The sequence below is a fragment of the Alligator sinensis genome, unplaced genomic scaffold (assembly GCF_000455745.1).
Source record: "Alligator sinensis unplaced genomic scaffold, ASM45574v1 scaffold609_2, whole genome shotgun sequence".
NCBI lineage: Eukaryota > Metazoa > Chordata > Crocodylia > Alligatoridae > Alligator > Alligator sinensis.
In genome coordinates, this window is record NW_005842090.1 from 919,269 (window position 1) to 936,161 (window position 16,893).

The following is a 16,893-nucleotide window of genomic DNA, read 5'->3' on the forward strand; positions in this document are numbered from 1 at the left end:
TCTTTGAAAAGAGAAGTGTGGAGCTGCAGGCAGGAGCCCAACAGTGACTGCACCAAAGAGAGCTGGAACTGCCCCCTAAGTAAACTGCTGTTGCCCCTACAGATGGCAGCCAAAGGTCACTAACCACTGTAAGTCTGATATGTGTGTACTTTTTTATTTTATATGTTCTTAAGTGTTGATAACTTTTATATAGCTTTTAGTTTATTTTATTTCATCTCCGTTATTTTGTTATTTTAGTCTATTTTACTGAGCACTGTTTCTTATTGGTCTCTGTTCAACACCTGTTTATTAGCTAGTTGTTAAAAATCCAGTGTGTCCTAAGGAAGAATAACTTGGTTTGGGTAATAGGCTTTATAACAAAAGGTTTTTGTTATTGTAATTATGATTTTTAGTCCACCCAGTACGGAAGTACCCTTTGTCTCTACTCCTTTGCTGTCAGCTGAAAATTAATATACTGTTAAAAAAGGCCTAAAAAGAGCCTCTTCCCTTTAGTCCAGCCCAGCCCTTACCAATAATCCTATGACACTGCAAAATGAGATGCTGGAAGAAAAGATCAATGAAGAAAACTTGGTTTCAGCATCACCAACTATAAGCACTGTAGACAAAATAAATTTGAATATAGATTTATCAAACCCACAAGTATCCCTTACTCTCGACTCCCATTTGGGTGAGGGGTTTAACCTGGCTCTATCTTTGCAGGAGATATAACCTGGATACATGATACAGCCTTACATTGGGAAAGGAAAGGGTATATAAGCACACCCCAAAATATCAAACCCACCAAGTGTCTCTTATGTCCTCGATACTTGCTATGATTAAGGGAAAGGAAGAAAGAAATATCCACTTCTCAAATGAATTAGCAGAAATTAAGAAATAAATTTGTGATTTAAAATCATATCTAAAAGCACACAATATTTTACTTAAGGCAATTGACAGAAAACTGGCAACCAATGACATTTTAAGAAATGAACTTAATAACACTACCTTGAGCAGTGAGGATTTTATTACACTTGATAAAGTAACAGACTCATAATCTCACCAACTAAAAATTTCTTCCTCTATTTTTAATAATCATAGCTCTACTAGAAACAGAAATAAAAAAATTAAGAGAGCAAAATATATTATTATTCACCTTTTACCCACATAAAAGAGAGAACTTTTTCAATATGAAACAGAAAATTGCAAGGAAGGAAACAGGATTAGTTTCTACAGGAAAAGAAACTAGAGGTGGTGTCTTCCTTTAAATATCTTGGAATATATTTTAGCAAAAATCTGAGCTGGAAGAAGCACTTTGAAATGTAAATGTTAGAGTAAAACAAGCTATGGGTGCAGTTTTGTCTTTCTACAGTAAGATAGGCAGAAGATCAGTTCTGGAAGCACTATGGGTCATAGTTTCATAGTAGCTAGAGTCAGGAGGGACCTGAACAGATCATCAAGCCTGACCCCCTGCCACAGGCAGGAATGAATGCTGAGTTCACAAGACCCCAAACAGGTGATCGTCCAACCTCCTCTTGAATTTGCTGAAGGTAGGGGCGAGGACCACTTCCCTGGGAAGCTGGTTCCCGATTTTGGCCACCCTAACTGTAACATATTGCCTTCTGATCTCTAACCTAAACCTATTCTCCATCAGCTTATTACCAGTGTTCCTTGTCACCCCAGGTGGTGCTGGGGAGAAAAGGGCTCTACCTACTTGCTGTTGATGTCCCCTGATGAGTTTGTAGGCAGCCACCAGGTCCCCCCTCAGCCTCCTCTTGCTGAGGCTGAACAGGTTCAGGTCCCTCAGTCTCTCCTCATAGGGCCTGTCCTGCTGCCCTCTCACCAAGTGGGTGGCCCTTCTTTGAACTGTTTCGAGGTTGGCCACATCCCTTTTGAAGTGCGGCACCCAGTACTGGATGCAGTACTCCAATTGAGGCTGGACCAAAGTCACATAGAGGGGGAGTATCACCTCTCTGGACCAGCTTGAGATGCATCTTTGGATGCAAGACAAGGTATGGCTGGCCTTGCAGACTGCAGTCTGGCCTTGGCGGCTCATGTTCATCTTGGAGTCAATAATGACTCCAAGATCCCTTTCCGCCTCTGTGCTTTCAAGAGCATTAGTGGTCTGGTATGTTCTTTGAAGAAATATGAGGGAAATGGATCTCTCCAATAATGGGAAAAAATGAAATACCAGGCTAATGAGGAAAAACAGTCTGGCTTCTTTCTAACAGTTTGGAGTTTTCTTATACTTCTTAAGTATACATGCACTGCTTGCACAAAGAATGAGAACCAAAATTAAATAGAATTTTCCTTTTCTGTTTTATAGTCCATCATCTCATCTTCCCTTTTCTTTTAAATCATTATACATCATTTTCTATTTGAATATTTTTAAACTGGTAGAATGGATACTATTATTATATTCTTTTAGTAAAAATTATGATTTATGTAAATGTTATTTAATTTTTATATATACCATTTTTATTGTTCATGTTTTTATACTGTTTTGCCAAAAGCTGTAAATAAACTACTACTACTCCTATTTCTCTCCTCAAGCGTCTACAGTACTTAAATATTTTATGATATATCGGAAAAGTAGGAAAGATAAACCTCCATATTAAAATGCTTTGAACCACTATGAGACCACCTACTTGTAGGTTTTAGTGTTGGAAAAAGGATTGTAGCAAAGATATGGAAAAGGAGAGCCATGAAAATATCAATTTTCACTCCTGTCTTTAAGTTTATCTCTGTACAAATAATACTCAAAAATCACTGGGAAAGAACTGCATCAGTTTTCACTTTCTATTGCAAACAAATGTCTCCTTTGTTTGTAATTCCCTGTATGATAGATTTTGCTAGTCACAGTTCCTCCCATCCTTTCCCTTGAAGCAGAGAAGAAGTTTGCTACAGCTCTTTATCAGGGGTCTAGGGCAGGGGTCAGTAACTTGTTAGGAGCCCAAATAATGGAGCCAGGTCTGAGGTGGGCCAGCTCTTCCAACCCAGCTGCCAACACTGCCAAATTACTGCCAACATGCGTGCAACCCAGATGCTGCCAAATGATGCAGAATTGCCTACTGCCAAAGTGCCCTGCCTCCAAAATGCTGCTGGTATCCGGGATTTGCAGGCCAGATCTAGCCTGTGGGCCATAGGTCAGCGACCCCTGGTCTGGAGTAATAACCAACTTCATGAGTGTTCCTCTCAAAGCTGGGTTACAGGCCACGTCCACATGAACAAGGACATTTGGTTCCTGGGGTCAACTAGCAGTGGGACACCTTGTGCCACTGGTAGTTGTCCCCAGGGAATGCCTGTGCCACATGCGCTCTGGCTCGCAGCAGGTTACCTCCGGTGGGGTAGGGGTGGCTGGAACCAGCACTGGGCTGGCCCAGTACCCTCACCTGGAGTCCTGGGGGCCTCCTGGTCATGCAGCAGCAGCGATCCTGCTACTTGGAGCCTGGCCAGCAGCTGAAGCATGGCTCCAGGTGGCCACGCTCCACTTTTGAGCAGTGCACACTGCCCCCATGTTCACTGCTCCACTTTTTTTGCACCAGTTTTTTTATCCCTGGATATCCAGGGGCCAAAAATAAAACCCTCACTGCCCCCTTGCAGCATGGAGAACACATGAATGTGCAGTCTGTGGCACCATAGATACATCTGCAAAGCCACATTCCTCATGGCACACAGCCACAGGGGTAATACAAAAACATTTTCCACTTTGGGGATAGGTTAGGTTGGGCAACAATCTGACTTTAAATTTACCTGTTATTCACATAGCTGTTATTCACCTCCTAAGTATCATATATTACTTTCCACACACACACAATTAGATCCAAATAACCCATTCTGATATTTGGTAGTTGACCAACATCAATGAATACTAATCAGCCAAAACAGAGATAAAATCTTTTCTTTCTGAATATTTGGTCATAAAAGATTCAGCACATTCTCAGTCACTTGTTTATTTCTTGGAGGCCATCATTTCTGTGTGGCCTTTAGTTTCCCCATTAAAATGTAAAAATACTCATTGCTTTAGCTCCATTGCAAACACAGAGCGAGTCAAGTTTCCCTTTCTTGTGTTGTTTTATTCCTGCTCCTCCTCTCACTGAAGGCAACCTGATTCTTACGATCTGTTTTCATCTTCTCTCTCATTTGTCAGGGATCGGCAGTGATTAGCCAATCACATGTTTTCTACATTCCCATTCTATAACCTGCTAATCCTTTGTTAGGATAACACTTTTTTCTGAGCCTCTTCTTTGTTAGCTTCCCTAGCCTGTATCTCTGTAGCATTCTCTCTCAATCTCCCTTCCTTTATTTGCTGAGTCTGTTCTAATCTCCGTCCTCTCAGCTGGAGCCTTTCTCTCATCTCTTCCATTTTTCCTGGTTGTTCTTTTTTTCTCTCTCCCTTGCACTCCTCCCCTCCAAGTCCTTTTCTTTCTCCCACTGCCATCAACTAGAAGGGCAAAAAAGTCAGCTGTATGAGGTTTAATGTTGTGAATTAAAGTGTGTGTGTAGGAGGGGGGATGGAATAAAGCCTCTTTCTTTCAGCTACTGAAACCATTAAAGGTTTCTCTTTGGTAATATTGTATTGCCTAGCAATTCCACACACTGAATGCTCCTAAAGGCTCAGTTCAGCTGAAAGGACACTACAAGCAATGATTTTGACTTATTTAACTAGCTATGTTTTATTATTTTAAATTGGATTTGTTCTCAAATTGATGCTGTAAATGTATTTAAAACATTTTAATTATAATATCAACCTCTTTCAACACTGTCTTTTCAAGTATGATAATTTTACACTTTTCTTGGCTCCCCCCACTAGATCTGAAATGTTCATTGCTATTTTGGGAGCCACAAAAATGGCTCACTTTGGACCACATCCACCCTCTCTAAGAAACCAAGCAAAGCCAAAATAAATCTACTCTTCTCTCACTACTTTTCCTAAGCGCTTGATTGATACCCTGATTTTATGAAGTCCTGCTGAGCATAGAGGGTTTACACTATGAAAAAATGCACAGATCAATTTAATTCTCCAGTCAAAATATCCTTTGCACATTCTCAGGGAAGTTTTTTTCCCCCCCTAAATAACTCTATGGGGTTAGCATCAAACCTTGATTGCAGAAACAGGGCCAGCAGCTGAGAAATGAATGTTGTTATCTTTGGTTCTACACTATACTTACAAAGGATGTAAGCCAAAGAACAAAGTTGAAAGAGCTAAAGATTTTTTTTTAAAGAAAAGAGAATTTCAAAAACAGTGAATTTAAGACAGTGAACTTCTATGAAATAAACCTCTGTGGAGGTGTTTCATAGTTTCCTGTGGCAAAGTCCAATGCAAGGTAGTCCTGAAACTCCATAAGATTAACACTGTACAGTTTTTGCTGACATCTTTCCTCAGGGGGAACTGGTTTTGGCCATTTAGAAAGCAATAATATGCAGCCTTCAAAATTCAAAAAGCTTAGTGTTATACAGAGAAAGGAAGCTTCCCTTTTCAGGAAGTCCTACAGCAAATTATATCTTTTCTATGGATTTGGGGAATTGCCTATAGAATGTAACGGCTGCATTATATTTTTGCTACAGATTTCTGTAGGATGATTTTTTTTTTTTAAACCTATATCAAGTACAGCATTCTCAATTAAATTCTACAAAATAATGCTTAACCGTAAGTGTAATAGCTACAGTGAAATGAATGGAACTATGACAATTTATACTAGAGGAGTATACATTAATTCTATAGCACATTTTAGAGTAATTTTTAGCAAAATGAAACTAAATCTCTTAAAAATCTACTGGTTCAATCACTGTTGTATAGAGATTCCATATATTCTTTTCCACATTGATCTTTTTAAACTTAGTCTCTTTTAACAGATAGGGACCAGGCCATTTGCCATACTCTGCAGATGCCATCCATGGCTTTCTCAGGAACTTTGAGGGCATTACCTGCTTTGATCATGTCCATTGTCCCTCTACAGGAAGTAGATGACACGGAGACAAAGTTAATATTGCTCCTAGTATAACATGAGTTGCTGCTGGTATTTGTGCCAGGAAAAACAGTGGCTAATTGGGACAGACTCTTACATAAAACAGTACTCCCTGGCTTTGTTTTCTTTCCCCACAGCTGTAGAGACCCATCTGCATGGAGCTGGCAGAGAGAATATCCCTTTGAATACCCAGAGAGTACAAATCATATTATGTGTCTATTGCTGTTCCTGGTTTGAATTTTGAGCTCTTTTTGCCCATGTTTGATTGTAATTGCACCTTTGTGCACTTCATACTGGGCGCGTCTACAGTAGCCTATTCTACTGCATAGAAGCCCCTCATGGCAAAAACCATACTAATGCGTTAATGTGCAGTAGAATTAGTCTACTGTGCATTATTCATCACGAAAATACTGTTCGCATTTACTACTGGGTATTAGCATAGGCTAATGCGCCTTTATGTAGTATTTAATATTAGAGGTACTAAATGTAATGCTCAGTAGCAAAGGCACATTAATGAACATGTAGATATGCCTACTGGAAGAAATACAAGCTTTTAATGTTCTTATATTGTGTATAAGTGATGGAAATCAGTTTCTCTCAAATATATCTACAAGTTGCAGTTCTTAAAATATGGTCTTTACTACAGTCATGCTCAGGCAAAATACTCATTGACAACTTGCCTAAGTAGAGAGGTCAGGAGCAGGCCCTTGAATCTTAACTATTTACCCAGATTCTTCTTTCTGCTAGCAACCGTGTGGCCAGGAATGGTTATCTACTGATCTAGAGTCAAACTACTGGCTTAAACATGCTTTCAGAATACAGCTGAGTTTTGCAAATTCCTCTGAAATGATTAACGGAAGGATCTTATCTTTCTCTGTGTAGGAGTAATTACTTTGCCAGGCATTCAATAATGTTGTCTTGACAAAAATCATATTTACAGTTTGATGAGCTTTCCTCATTGCTGTAAGATTAAGGAACACATCTTCATAGAAATATGCCCCTGTGCTGTGTTTTATTTTCATTTTAGATTGGACATAACCCCAATTTTAAAATAACCTTGTCTCTTGCCAGAAAGGGAGCAGTAAAGAGAAGATGCAACTACTTCTTCCCAATCTAAAGCTCTAGGGTATTTGTACACATGCTTCTGGAGGGTGTATTGGGGGGGGCACATTAATTAGAGTGGCTCTGAGAGCTGCACTAATTAAAGCACCCAGAGCATCTTGTGTATTAGCGTCCCCACACTTAAAAATGGTGACAGGAACACTTTAACTAAAGCTCATTTGATGAGCTTTAGTTAAAGTGCCCCTGCCACCATTTTTAAGCATGGAGATGCTGAGACATGAGAAACTGGAGTCTGCTGGAGTACGGTAATTACCGCACTCCAGCAAACTTGATTAATCGAGCCTGCTCTGGCACACTGTAATTACAGCGCATTGGAGCAGCCTCACTGTTCATGTAGAGGTGCCCTTAATTGCCTCCTGGATACCAACAACCGCCCGGGTCTTTATGGGAGACCCTTAGTTAAACATTTTCTACATGCAGTCACTTGTCAGTGTAGTACTCTACAGCACTTTGAACATTTAAGATATGGAAAAGCATTAATTGAATTTAACATTAAAATAAATAAAAACAATAGTGGCTATTGTACTGATTGACCTATCCTGGGGAGGGCAATGAAAGGAAATGGCTTGGTGCCAATTGATAGTAATATGACAGAAATTATGTCTTCCTGCCTCAAAATGTAAGTGTAACATCATCAATTTTATAAAGAGCCTTGATGTTCAACTAGATCACCCCTTCAAGCTGGAGGAATAAAAAGGAGTAAGCCTGCAATCATTGTAGAGTAAACCTGTAATCAATGTGCAAATCTGGGACACTGAAGGCCTTGTCTCACATTAATTTTAGGCAGCTCCTAGAGCTCTTAATCCCTGGACTGTCCACACGTTAACACCTGAAACTAGTTTTAAGCATGCTTTAGTTGGATTAAAGTTTCACCACTCCAGAGCTGGTTTATGTCTGGTCTGTGTTACCCAGCTCATATTCCATTAATGGGTGGTCACTCCCCACAAATGAGCCAGCTAAATTGCAGTCCTCCAGCATCCCAGGATGCAGTGTCCCCTTACCCACCCTCCTGTTCTGTGTGGACACACTTTCTACCCCTGCATTCTACTCCCCAGGGGACGGTTCTGGCACCAACCCAAGTCCCCCGCCTGCCCTGTGGGTGTGACCTTCCCACCCCTAGGGGTGCAACCCTGTGCAAACAACCTAGAGAGCACATGCCAGCTAGCCAAGTCACAGGGCATGGACAAGTCTAGGGGTGAAGTCTAGGGGAGGATGGGGGGGAACATGGCAGGGGCCCAGATTGGATCTCCATGGGCTGGGGCTTCCTTCCCAGGGCCAGGGCAGTAGATCCTCCAACACCTTCTCTCACTGCCCCCACCTCCCAGCCACCTCAGGAAGCATGACCAGTACCCCTCATACCCCAATCCCAAATGCCAGTTTAATAAAACATGAGACCTTCTTTAATTTACTTCCTCTTTATTTCTTTTTAATTCTTTTTTTATTTCACTTATTTTTATTTTATCCTTCAGTGGCTGACTTCCTTCATTTAACCAGCTTGTCCTCGCCCCTATTTCCTTTCCATCTCCCATTTCATTACCTATCTTCATCTCATGAACTCTCTGCCTCGCGGCTTCCTGTTCCTGTCCTTCCCCCCAACCCATCTCTGACATCCCCCCAACTAGATCAGGTAATAGAAACCTGTTGTGGCTCACCAGCCCTCTAGTGGCTAGTCACAGCTATGCAGGTGAGGGGACAGTTAGAGAAGGTTTTTAGCCTTAAGGTATTAATGCTCCAAATTTGAGCTAGCGCTAACACTGATCAACATTTGAGTAACTCAAAGTGCAATGTGTAACAAGGCCCTGAGTTATCCTAGCCTAGACTGAAACATCCATATGGTTTCCTAGCTATCTCAGCCTAGATTTAAGCAACACTAGAAAGGAGGTAGTTTACCGGCCTGTGAGAGAGCTTTTATTAGGACTCTAGGTTATATGCTGAGGCAAAGCAGCTCTCCCCATTTGAAAACAGCACTAAACAGGCACATCTACATGAGACGTTTACAGCAGAGTTGCCTAATTAGCAGTAAACTTCTCAGGTGTACACGTGCAGGGCTACATCTGTACATAAATACAAATACTATCCTAAGATGGAGTTTTTTACTCTGTAGTAACACACGTGTAGACACTGACAAGACTGGTTGGGGCATGAGGGTGTTTCAGGGTGGGGGCTGCCTGCTGGCTAGCCCCACACTAGAGCACCCTCCTGCCCCAACCATCCCCTCCGCAGCACTTTGAGCCAGATTGGAGCAGCCCCAAGCTGGCAGGCTGACCCCCTGGACCCACTGCACATGTAAACATGGCACCTGGGAGCAATAAACTCTGGTGCATATTGTGCTGGAGTTTCTTGTTTTGGATTAATTGCATGTGTAGATGTGCCCAGTGTTTTGTATAAGGACAGGAGGCAGGATTAAGTAGAACACCCGAGTCACTGTTCAGCTAAACTCTGCAGTGAACATTGTTGCAGCAGCCCTTTGCTGAATTAAAATGAAAAATCCTAACTGCTCTGTGCAGATAACAAAGTATTTCTCATGGCTTTTTACAATTTTTCCTTTTCTACTTGATTACTGCATTGTCCACCCCAAATGACATTGTGATTTGATGGGGCTGTATATATTGTAAAAGTATATACTTTTCTCCCTAAATCAATAAATCTTAAAATCTTTTCTGTACCATGACACACTTCATAAGATACCCCAGCCTAGAACACCATGCAGCCATTAGGGCACCCTGATCATTAGGGAAGTTGCCCAAGGATTGGGAAATGTAAATGTGAATCCATTTAGTCAAAGAAAGGACTTGAACCCAGGTCTCCTCATCCTAAATGTGTGCTCCAGCTATTGTGTAAAAGGAGTCATGACAACCACCTCCTTGTCTGGCCAAAATTTAAAAGAAAGAGTTTGCTCCTTTCCAATTTTTGGAAAACAAGGTGTTGATAGCTATATTCAAGAGAATGTTTAGGATCATAAAACCTAAGTGAAGGAAGCCAACTAAACCCTGTGCTCAGCATTTCCTATTAGCTAGGAATCATTTGGGATACTACTGCGAGGCCCCTAAGCCTTTCCATGAATTCTATAAAGAACCTTGGGCCACATCCAGACAAGTGCGGCTGTGCGGTATGTGGTGCCGCAGACCCATCTGTGGCATCACACACCATATATTCAGGCATTCCCTACACAGCTACCTTGCAGTGCGGGCGGGGGTTTTGACCCCGGGAGATCCTGGGGTCAAAAAAACCTGCACAGAAAAAAAGCATGGCAGCGCACATGGTGGCAGCATGCATGGCCCCCAACTGGAGTCTGGCCTGCCAGAGCCGTGCTCTGGCAGCTGGCCAGGTTTCTAGCTGCAGGAGAGCCATGGCTATAGCTCCCCAAGGCCCCCAGATAAAGCTCCTGGCCCCGGCTTCCCCTACCCCATCCAGGGTAACCTGATTCGCACAAAGGGCATGTGGCACATGCATTTCCCGGGGACATGTGCTAGTCCCTTTTCAGATCTAGCCATACCAAGCATACTGCATGCTGCCTCTGCTGCCCCTACCTACAGGGAAATGACATAACTTTTCCCTGCCATGAAAGCTAAGCTAGTTCTGCTCACCACATTCAGGCAAGTATGTCCAGCAAGCTAATTAGCCTAGGTAGTGAAAGGAGGATTTGTCTTACACTTTTCAGAAGATCTAGACCTAAAGCTCACATGAAGGTTGATATTACAATACTATAGAAACTAGAACAAAATATTTTGGAAGGGGAGAAATATTTTTAAAGCTAGGCAATAGAAAGGGAAAACAGTACAGATGAAATAAACTGAAGAGAAAAGAAAGATTTTTTTTTTAAGCCATAAAGACACAAATTTGTGATTTTGTAGGAAGCCAACAATGGAAGCACGCAGCAAGGGTAAAAAGAAAAGAAGAATATAATTTCAATAGCAGGCTGAAGGAGGAGGAAAGGTATTAACATGAGATTTGAAGAGGGGAAATGAGTCTATGCACCCTTGGAGATGAAAAGAAGGCTTAGAAAGATGTATGGGAAGTATATTAGAATAAGTTTTAACAATGTAACTTCTTGTTACTAATGATACTGGATGACAAATAAGCTTCTCTGTGTTTTCTGTCTTTTCTTTCAGGCCTTTTTGAAACATAAACATCTGGGCTATATCCATGAAAACCTTAAGTAAAAACAAAAACCTAGAGCATAGGTGACACGTAAGGGAGATGGGAGGGGGGCATGTGCCCCCCTAAGATTGGCCCTCCCAGGCCAGGGAGTGGGGGCACCAAGTGAAGCGCCAACTGGTGCTCCCCCTGAGATTGGCCCTGGCCGGCACTTCCGGTTTTGCCACCAGTGCTGCAACTGGCTGCTGGGGTACCCCCACCCCTCTCTAGTCAGCAATTGGCCACTAGGAGACCCCCCAGACTCTGGAGGCACCAGTCGCTCATGGCTATGAGTTAGATTTTTCTTTTACTAATGAGAGAGAAAGCAAGAGTAAAATGTGCATCTGAAATGCTGGTGATGTATATGAAGTAAAGATTCATTCTCAATGGAAATTTGGATGCCCAAGTAATAAAAAAATGAATGTAAATGCAGTGGCATAACTAGGACAGGGGAAGGGGGGGTGGAAAAACTGCTGTTCCTTCAGTGGTATGAAAGTTGCTGCTTTCCCCGTGTGTGGCACGGGCACCCACCTGCATCATTATGCCTCTGTGTAAGTGTTGTATGTTCCTGAATAATTTGTTTCAGTCTGTAGTTTCATATACACACACACATAAAATTCCTACTTCTTATGAGTTATAGGAGAAGCATAACATCAGCCTGGTGCTTCTTTGTGGAAATAGGATGAAGATTTCTTGGCAAATCAAGTTCTATTCATTTGGCTTCCCACTCATGATGGGTTTGGTACCCAGAAATTATTTGTACCAGTTCAGTTTCTTTAATTATTTTCAGATCTAGGGGAACTTTGTTTAGTTAAAATACATCTGTCCTCAGCAATTATTCTATTTGGTGCAGAACTGTCTTCTGTTTTGAATTTCCAATGTAAAGAAAGGAAATATATAAAGCCTCTGTTCCTTTGGTTAGAAAATTACTGTAAGTATATATTCAGTTTAAATTGTCTGGGAAGGGGGAAAAAAACTTTTGCTTGATACCAGAAGAGTGTTTTCCCATCTAATCTAACAGCTAGAAATTGAATGAATTTGTGTGTAATTTTAGATCCTAAATCAAGTACCAAAGCAAAGCCAATTTTTAGCAGTCCTTTCATTATGTAGAAGTAAAGGCAGAAAAACAGCTGTCATAAACAGGTAATTATTTTAATTTTAATGCCATGCTTCTTATGCCCAGCTAGTAAACCCCCTAGCTGTGATCTATCATTTTATCTGGTTCTGGAAAGTATAAATCATGTTTAAGCAACTGCACTTGTAAACGAATCCATTGGAAAATAGATACCTCCCAAGTCAAAACAATTTGAGACTGTCATTGTAACATGGGGCAATTAAAAACTGGAAGGTGGAAATAAATTACTATTGAAGATTATAGACCCTGATTCCACACAACTGAAGATTGCAAACGTGCAGGACTATTTAAAAAAAATCACAGATCTACTTAATCACTGTTCTATCTTAATCTGTTCCAGTATTTTTTTAATTTCCCAAACAATAATTTGATATAAAAAGTGAATGGGACTAAGGAACCAATGTAGTACAGTGGAATGATTGTTGAACAGAAGGAACAACACAAAGCTGTGAAGCTATTCATGTAGCAGAGATACAGTAAATGTACTGTTTGGAAACACTTGCACACTAGTTCAATCAAGAGGGGGGAGATGGTCTCACATTGTCCTAAATGAATTCAGGTTATAGTTTAGCACCTTCCCAGGACTTTAAAGGTTATGTTTTATACCCAGAATTAAGATCATTGAGAAGCCTCCATGTGCTGCACTGAATTGCACTTCATTCACTGTAAAGGGAATTTATGGTGGTTTGAATCCCTCCCTTATTCCCAAGCGGTGCTTTGTTTCATACTGGAAACCTAAAGTGGTGGGAGTGGGAGCTTTGAACCTCCATCCTGAGTGAGTTTCAGGTTTTCATCGTAGACACCCCGTGTGTTTCAGCTGTAGCAGTCACAAGGAGTAGGCTATTCTGGGAGGGTTTGGGGTTTTTTTATGCATTCTTCCCCTCCATCCCTCTCTCCCCTCCCCACCTTCTTCCCTGCCTCTCCCTCTCCTGCTGCCTTGAACAAATCCAAAAGATGCAAGGGAGCGGATTTACACGTGGCTCCGACCACACTTCCATTTCATTCTCGAAATCCAAGCCGGTTTCAGTGATAGCTATTGAACTGGATGGGATTTGGGGACAAAAATCAGAGGCGGGCACTCCCTTGTCTTCACCTCTGTCTTTCTTTAGGTATCAGCTGTTTTACAAAGGGAAAGAAATGCAAAGCGACGCCTCGCTGCTCGGCTTGTAGCTCGTCGGAAATCGTCTCTCTCCCATCTTCGCCCCCCTGCAAAATAAACCCCCCAAAGATGAAGACAAAAGCAGCATGCCCAGGCCAACCCCACCCAGCCTTCTCCAGCCCCGCAACGTGCAGCACATTCCAAATAGATCCATTACAGCAAACAAGACAGCTTAATTGTTTGTTTCTCCCCGGGAAGGAGCTAAACCCGGAATTAATTTGGTTCAGCCGGTGAAACAACGCGTTTGATCTGCCTCATTCTGGCAATTAAAGAAGTTTTTTGGGTTTGTTTTTTTCCCCAGATACAATTAACATGTAAATCAGCGGCGCTGAGGCTGCTGCCGCCTCTGCTCCTACTGGAGAAATGCAAGAGGCAGGAGCCAGGCTGCACTACCTGTCTCGGCGGGGCGCTGGTGCGGCTGCCGAGGGAGGCGCGAGGATTAGGAGAGGCAGCGGCAGCGGCAGGGCTCCTGGCCGAGGGGGTTGGGAAACAGAAGGATTAATTTATTAGCGCTGCTCCTGTCCCTCTCGGGGCTGCTTGGCTCGGAGACAGGGGCGGATTAGCCCTGCAGGCAGCTATCAAACTGGGATGGGGGGGGGAAGGAAACAAAAGAAAACAGAAAAGGCAGGCTGAGATCTGATCGGTCGCGGAGGAGCAGCCTGCCCTCCCCGATGGCTGCGCTCTGCTTAGGCGCGGTAGCGAGCGAGCGCGGGTCTGGCGTTGCCCCGTAGAGCGCTTCGTTTTGCCGCGCCAATTGGCCGCAGACAGACGCGCGGGGGTGGGTAGGTAGGTAGGTAGGTCGGTCTGTCCGCGCAGCTCCCGCAGGCAGGCCGGGAGGGGGGAAGGCGCGCGCGCTGGGCGGCCCCGACCCCGGGACAGCTGAAGTCAGCGGGAGTTTCGCCTTTGCCTTCTGCGGGAGCGGGCGCCAACTTCGCAAGTTTCATCAATTCTTGCATTGTTTGCCAAGGAAATTGGGGCAGCGGCCCCTTCTGGCCCGCGGGGCAAACAGCAAGAGAGAGCCGAGCCGGCTTTTCTCCACCCCCTCCCACCCCTAGGAGCAAAGCTGCTAAGCCGGAGACGGTGCGCGTGCATGTTATTATTATTAATATCATCGTATGCACACGCACACTACTCGCAGCACACACCTGTTCTCTCTGGGCGCCGCCGAGGCACTTGGCTTTCCGAGGGACCAATTTAGACCACCTGAGAGGCTGCAGCTTTGCTTTTATCGTCATCAGACAGTTTGTTCATTGTTATCTTCGGAGCTTCAACCCCCCTCCCCGATCTGCGATACACAAGTGTCTCTCCCTGCTCTTTCGCAGCCTCTCTCCCCTTTGCTGTCTATCCTCGCCCTGTTTCAAAGGGAGCGTTGCTACTTTTCGAGGCGCACTGGGGTGGATCCGGAGCGATGGCCATGGTGTAACGTTGCACTTGCCAGCCTTTCGGTACTGCCGGTTGCATCAGTGTGAGCCTGATGTAGTCATAAGGATCCACAGGGGGAATAGGAATAAGAATATGCCTTGGGGAGGGGAAGGAGTAAGGACTTGTTGGCCTTGGGCAAGTTTGCTTGGAAAGTATTTTTAACAGAGAGGAGGGCGGTGTCTTGGCATCTGGAGGTTCCTAAGAATGGGCTGTTTCTTCCCTCGCCGTGCACCTGTTCCGAACAAACCGCACAGCTAAGCCCGTGCGCCCGCTGGGATCCTGCTGATTTATTTTTATTGGCACCCAATTCATTGCCCGGCAAGAGCGTTTAAATACCAAATCTCTTAGGGCAGATGAATGCAACACTGCCAAACGTGCCGGGCAGGCTCCCTCCCGCAGCAGGGCGGTTGGTGTCTGGCTCCCGAGGCCAGCAGATCTGTGCTCCTCTCCCGCCTGCTCGTGCAAGGAGCCTCCCCCCGCGCTCACACACGTACCTGGCGGGCACCTCGCGGGATGCTCGTCCCTGCCCGAGGGCTGGAGCCCTGCAACGGTTCCTCGGCATTAGAAAAGTCTTCACAGTTCACTTCCCCTCATCCTTTAAAACTTTTCCATTTAAGAAAATCGATGAGCAAATCCTTCCTTGCATCTCATCTCCCGGAGTGCTCCTGCCTCGCCTCTCTTTTTCCCTTGATACCTATACCTATACCTACACCAGTATCTATCTATCTATAATACATCTCTATCTCTCTATAGATATCTATATATTTATAATATATCTATAATACATCTCTGTCTATAGATATCTATCTATATATATATCTATCTGTAATATCTCTATAGATATCTATCTATAATACATCTCTCTAGCTCTATAGATATCTATCTATATATCTATAATATATCTATCTAGAATACATCTCTCTCTCTCTATCGATATCAATAGGTATCTATATATCTATATATTGTATAATAAATCTACCTATCTATAGATATGTATATAATACATCTATCTATAGATAGCTATATATAACGCATCCATTTATCTATCTATCTATCTATAAAACATCTATCTATAGCTATATATAATACATCTATTTATCTATAGATATAATACATCTATCTATAGATATCTATAGCTATCTATTTATAGATATCTATATCTACATGTATATATCTATAGAAATCTATACGTATATCTATCTATAGAGATCGAGATCTCTATCTGTGTAAATCAAGGATCAAGCCAGACTTCTCTCGTCCTTGTTTCAGTCCCGACTGCATACACGTTGCATGGCACAAGGTTGGGGGGGAGGGATAAGGCAGGTCGCGCACTATCACCCCGGCTCGCCACTTCTCTTATCTCCTTGCCCGCACATGTCGGGCCGGGAGGCGGGGGGCAGTCGGCTGTCGGCCCGCCCCCCCATGCCCCAGCCCGCACTCCTAGTCCCGCGCGCACGCAGGGCCGTGCCTTGCTGCGTGTAGCCGGCGGGGAGCGGGGAAGGCGGCGGTGCGGTGGTGCCGCGATCCACTCCGGGATTTGGCTCCGCCCCGCCGCCGAGCAGCTTTCCAGTGACAGCGGAGTTGGGAGCCCGGCAGTGAGGAGGGAGGCAGGCACCAGGCGAGAGCTTTGCTCCCAAGTCCTCTCCCGAGCCCAGCTCAATGACCAGCAGCTCTGGGGCGAGGAGCAGCTGCGCTTCCCACGACTTTCCCTGGAGCAGCCTCCAGCATCGGGGCAGCCTGACATGACTTGCCTCCTAGGGCGCGACTGAGGGGGACTTACCGGAGTGGAAGCCTGGTGGAATTTGGGTTTGCAGAGGAGTTGCCGAACCTTTTTTATTATTATTATTACAATTATTATTGCTTTTTTTTTCTCCCCCCGCCCCCTGGAGATGAGCACGCTGCCTCGGCGCTGCAGAAAGTAGGCAGCTCGGACTGTGGCAGGCCCGTGCGCCCCCCCCCTGCCTTGCCCCGAG

General features: G+C 43.9%; 1 protein-coding gene across 1 annotated transcript in view; it reads left to right on the forward strand.

Moving 5' to 3' along the window:
- Positions 1–16,509: 16,509 nt before the first annotated feature.
- Positions 16,510–16,893, forward strand: part of SEMA6A (semaphorin 6A) — a 151,779-nt gene continuing 151,395 nt past the window's right edge. The window contains exon 1 of the mRNA XM_006023983.3: positions 16,510–16,726. The gene's annotated coding sequence lies outside the window, so the exon portion shown is untranslated. The remainder of the gene's footprint in view (positions 16,727–16,893) is intronic.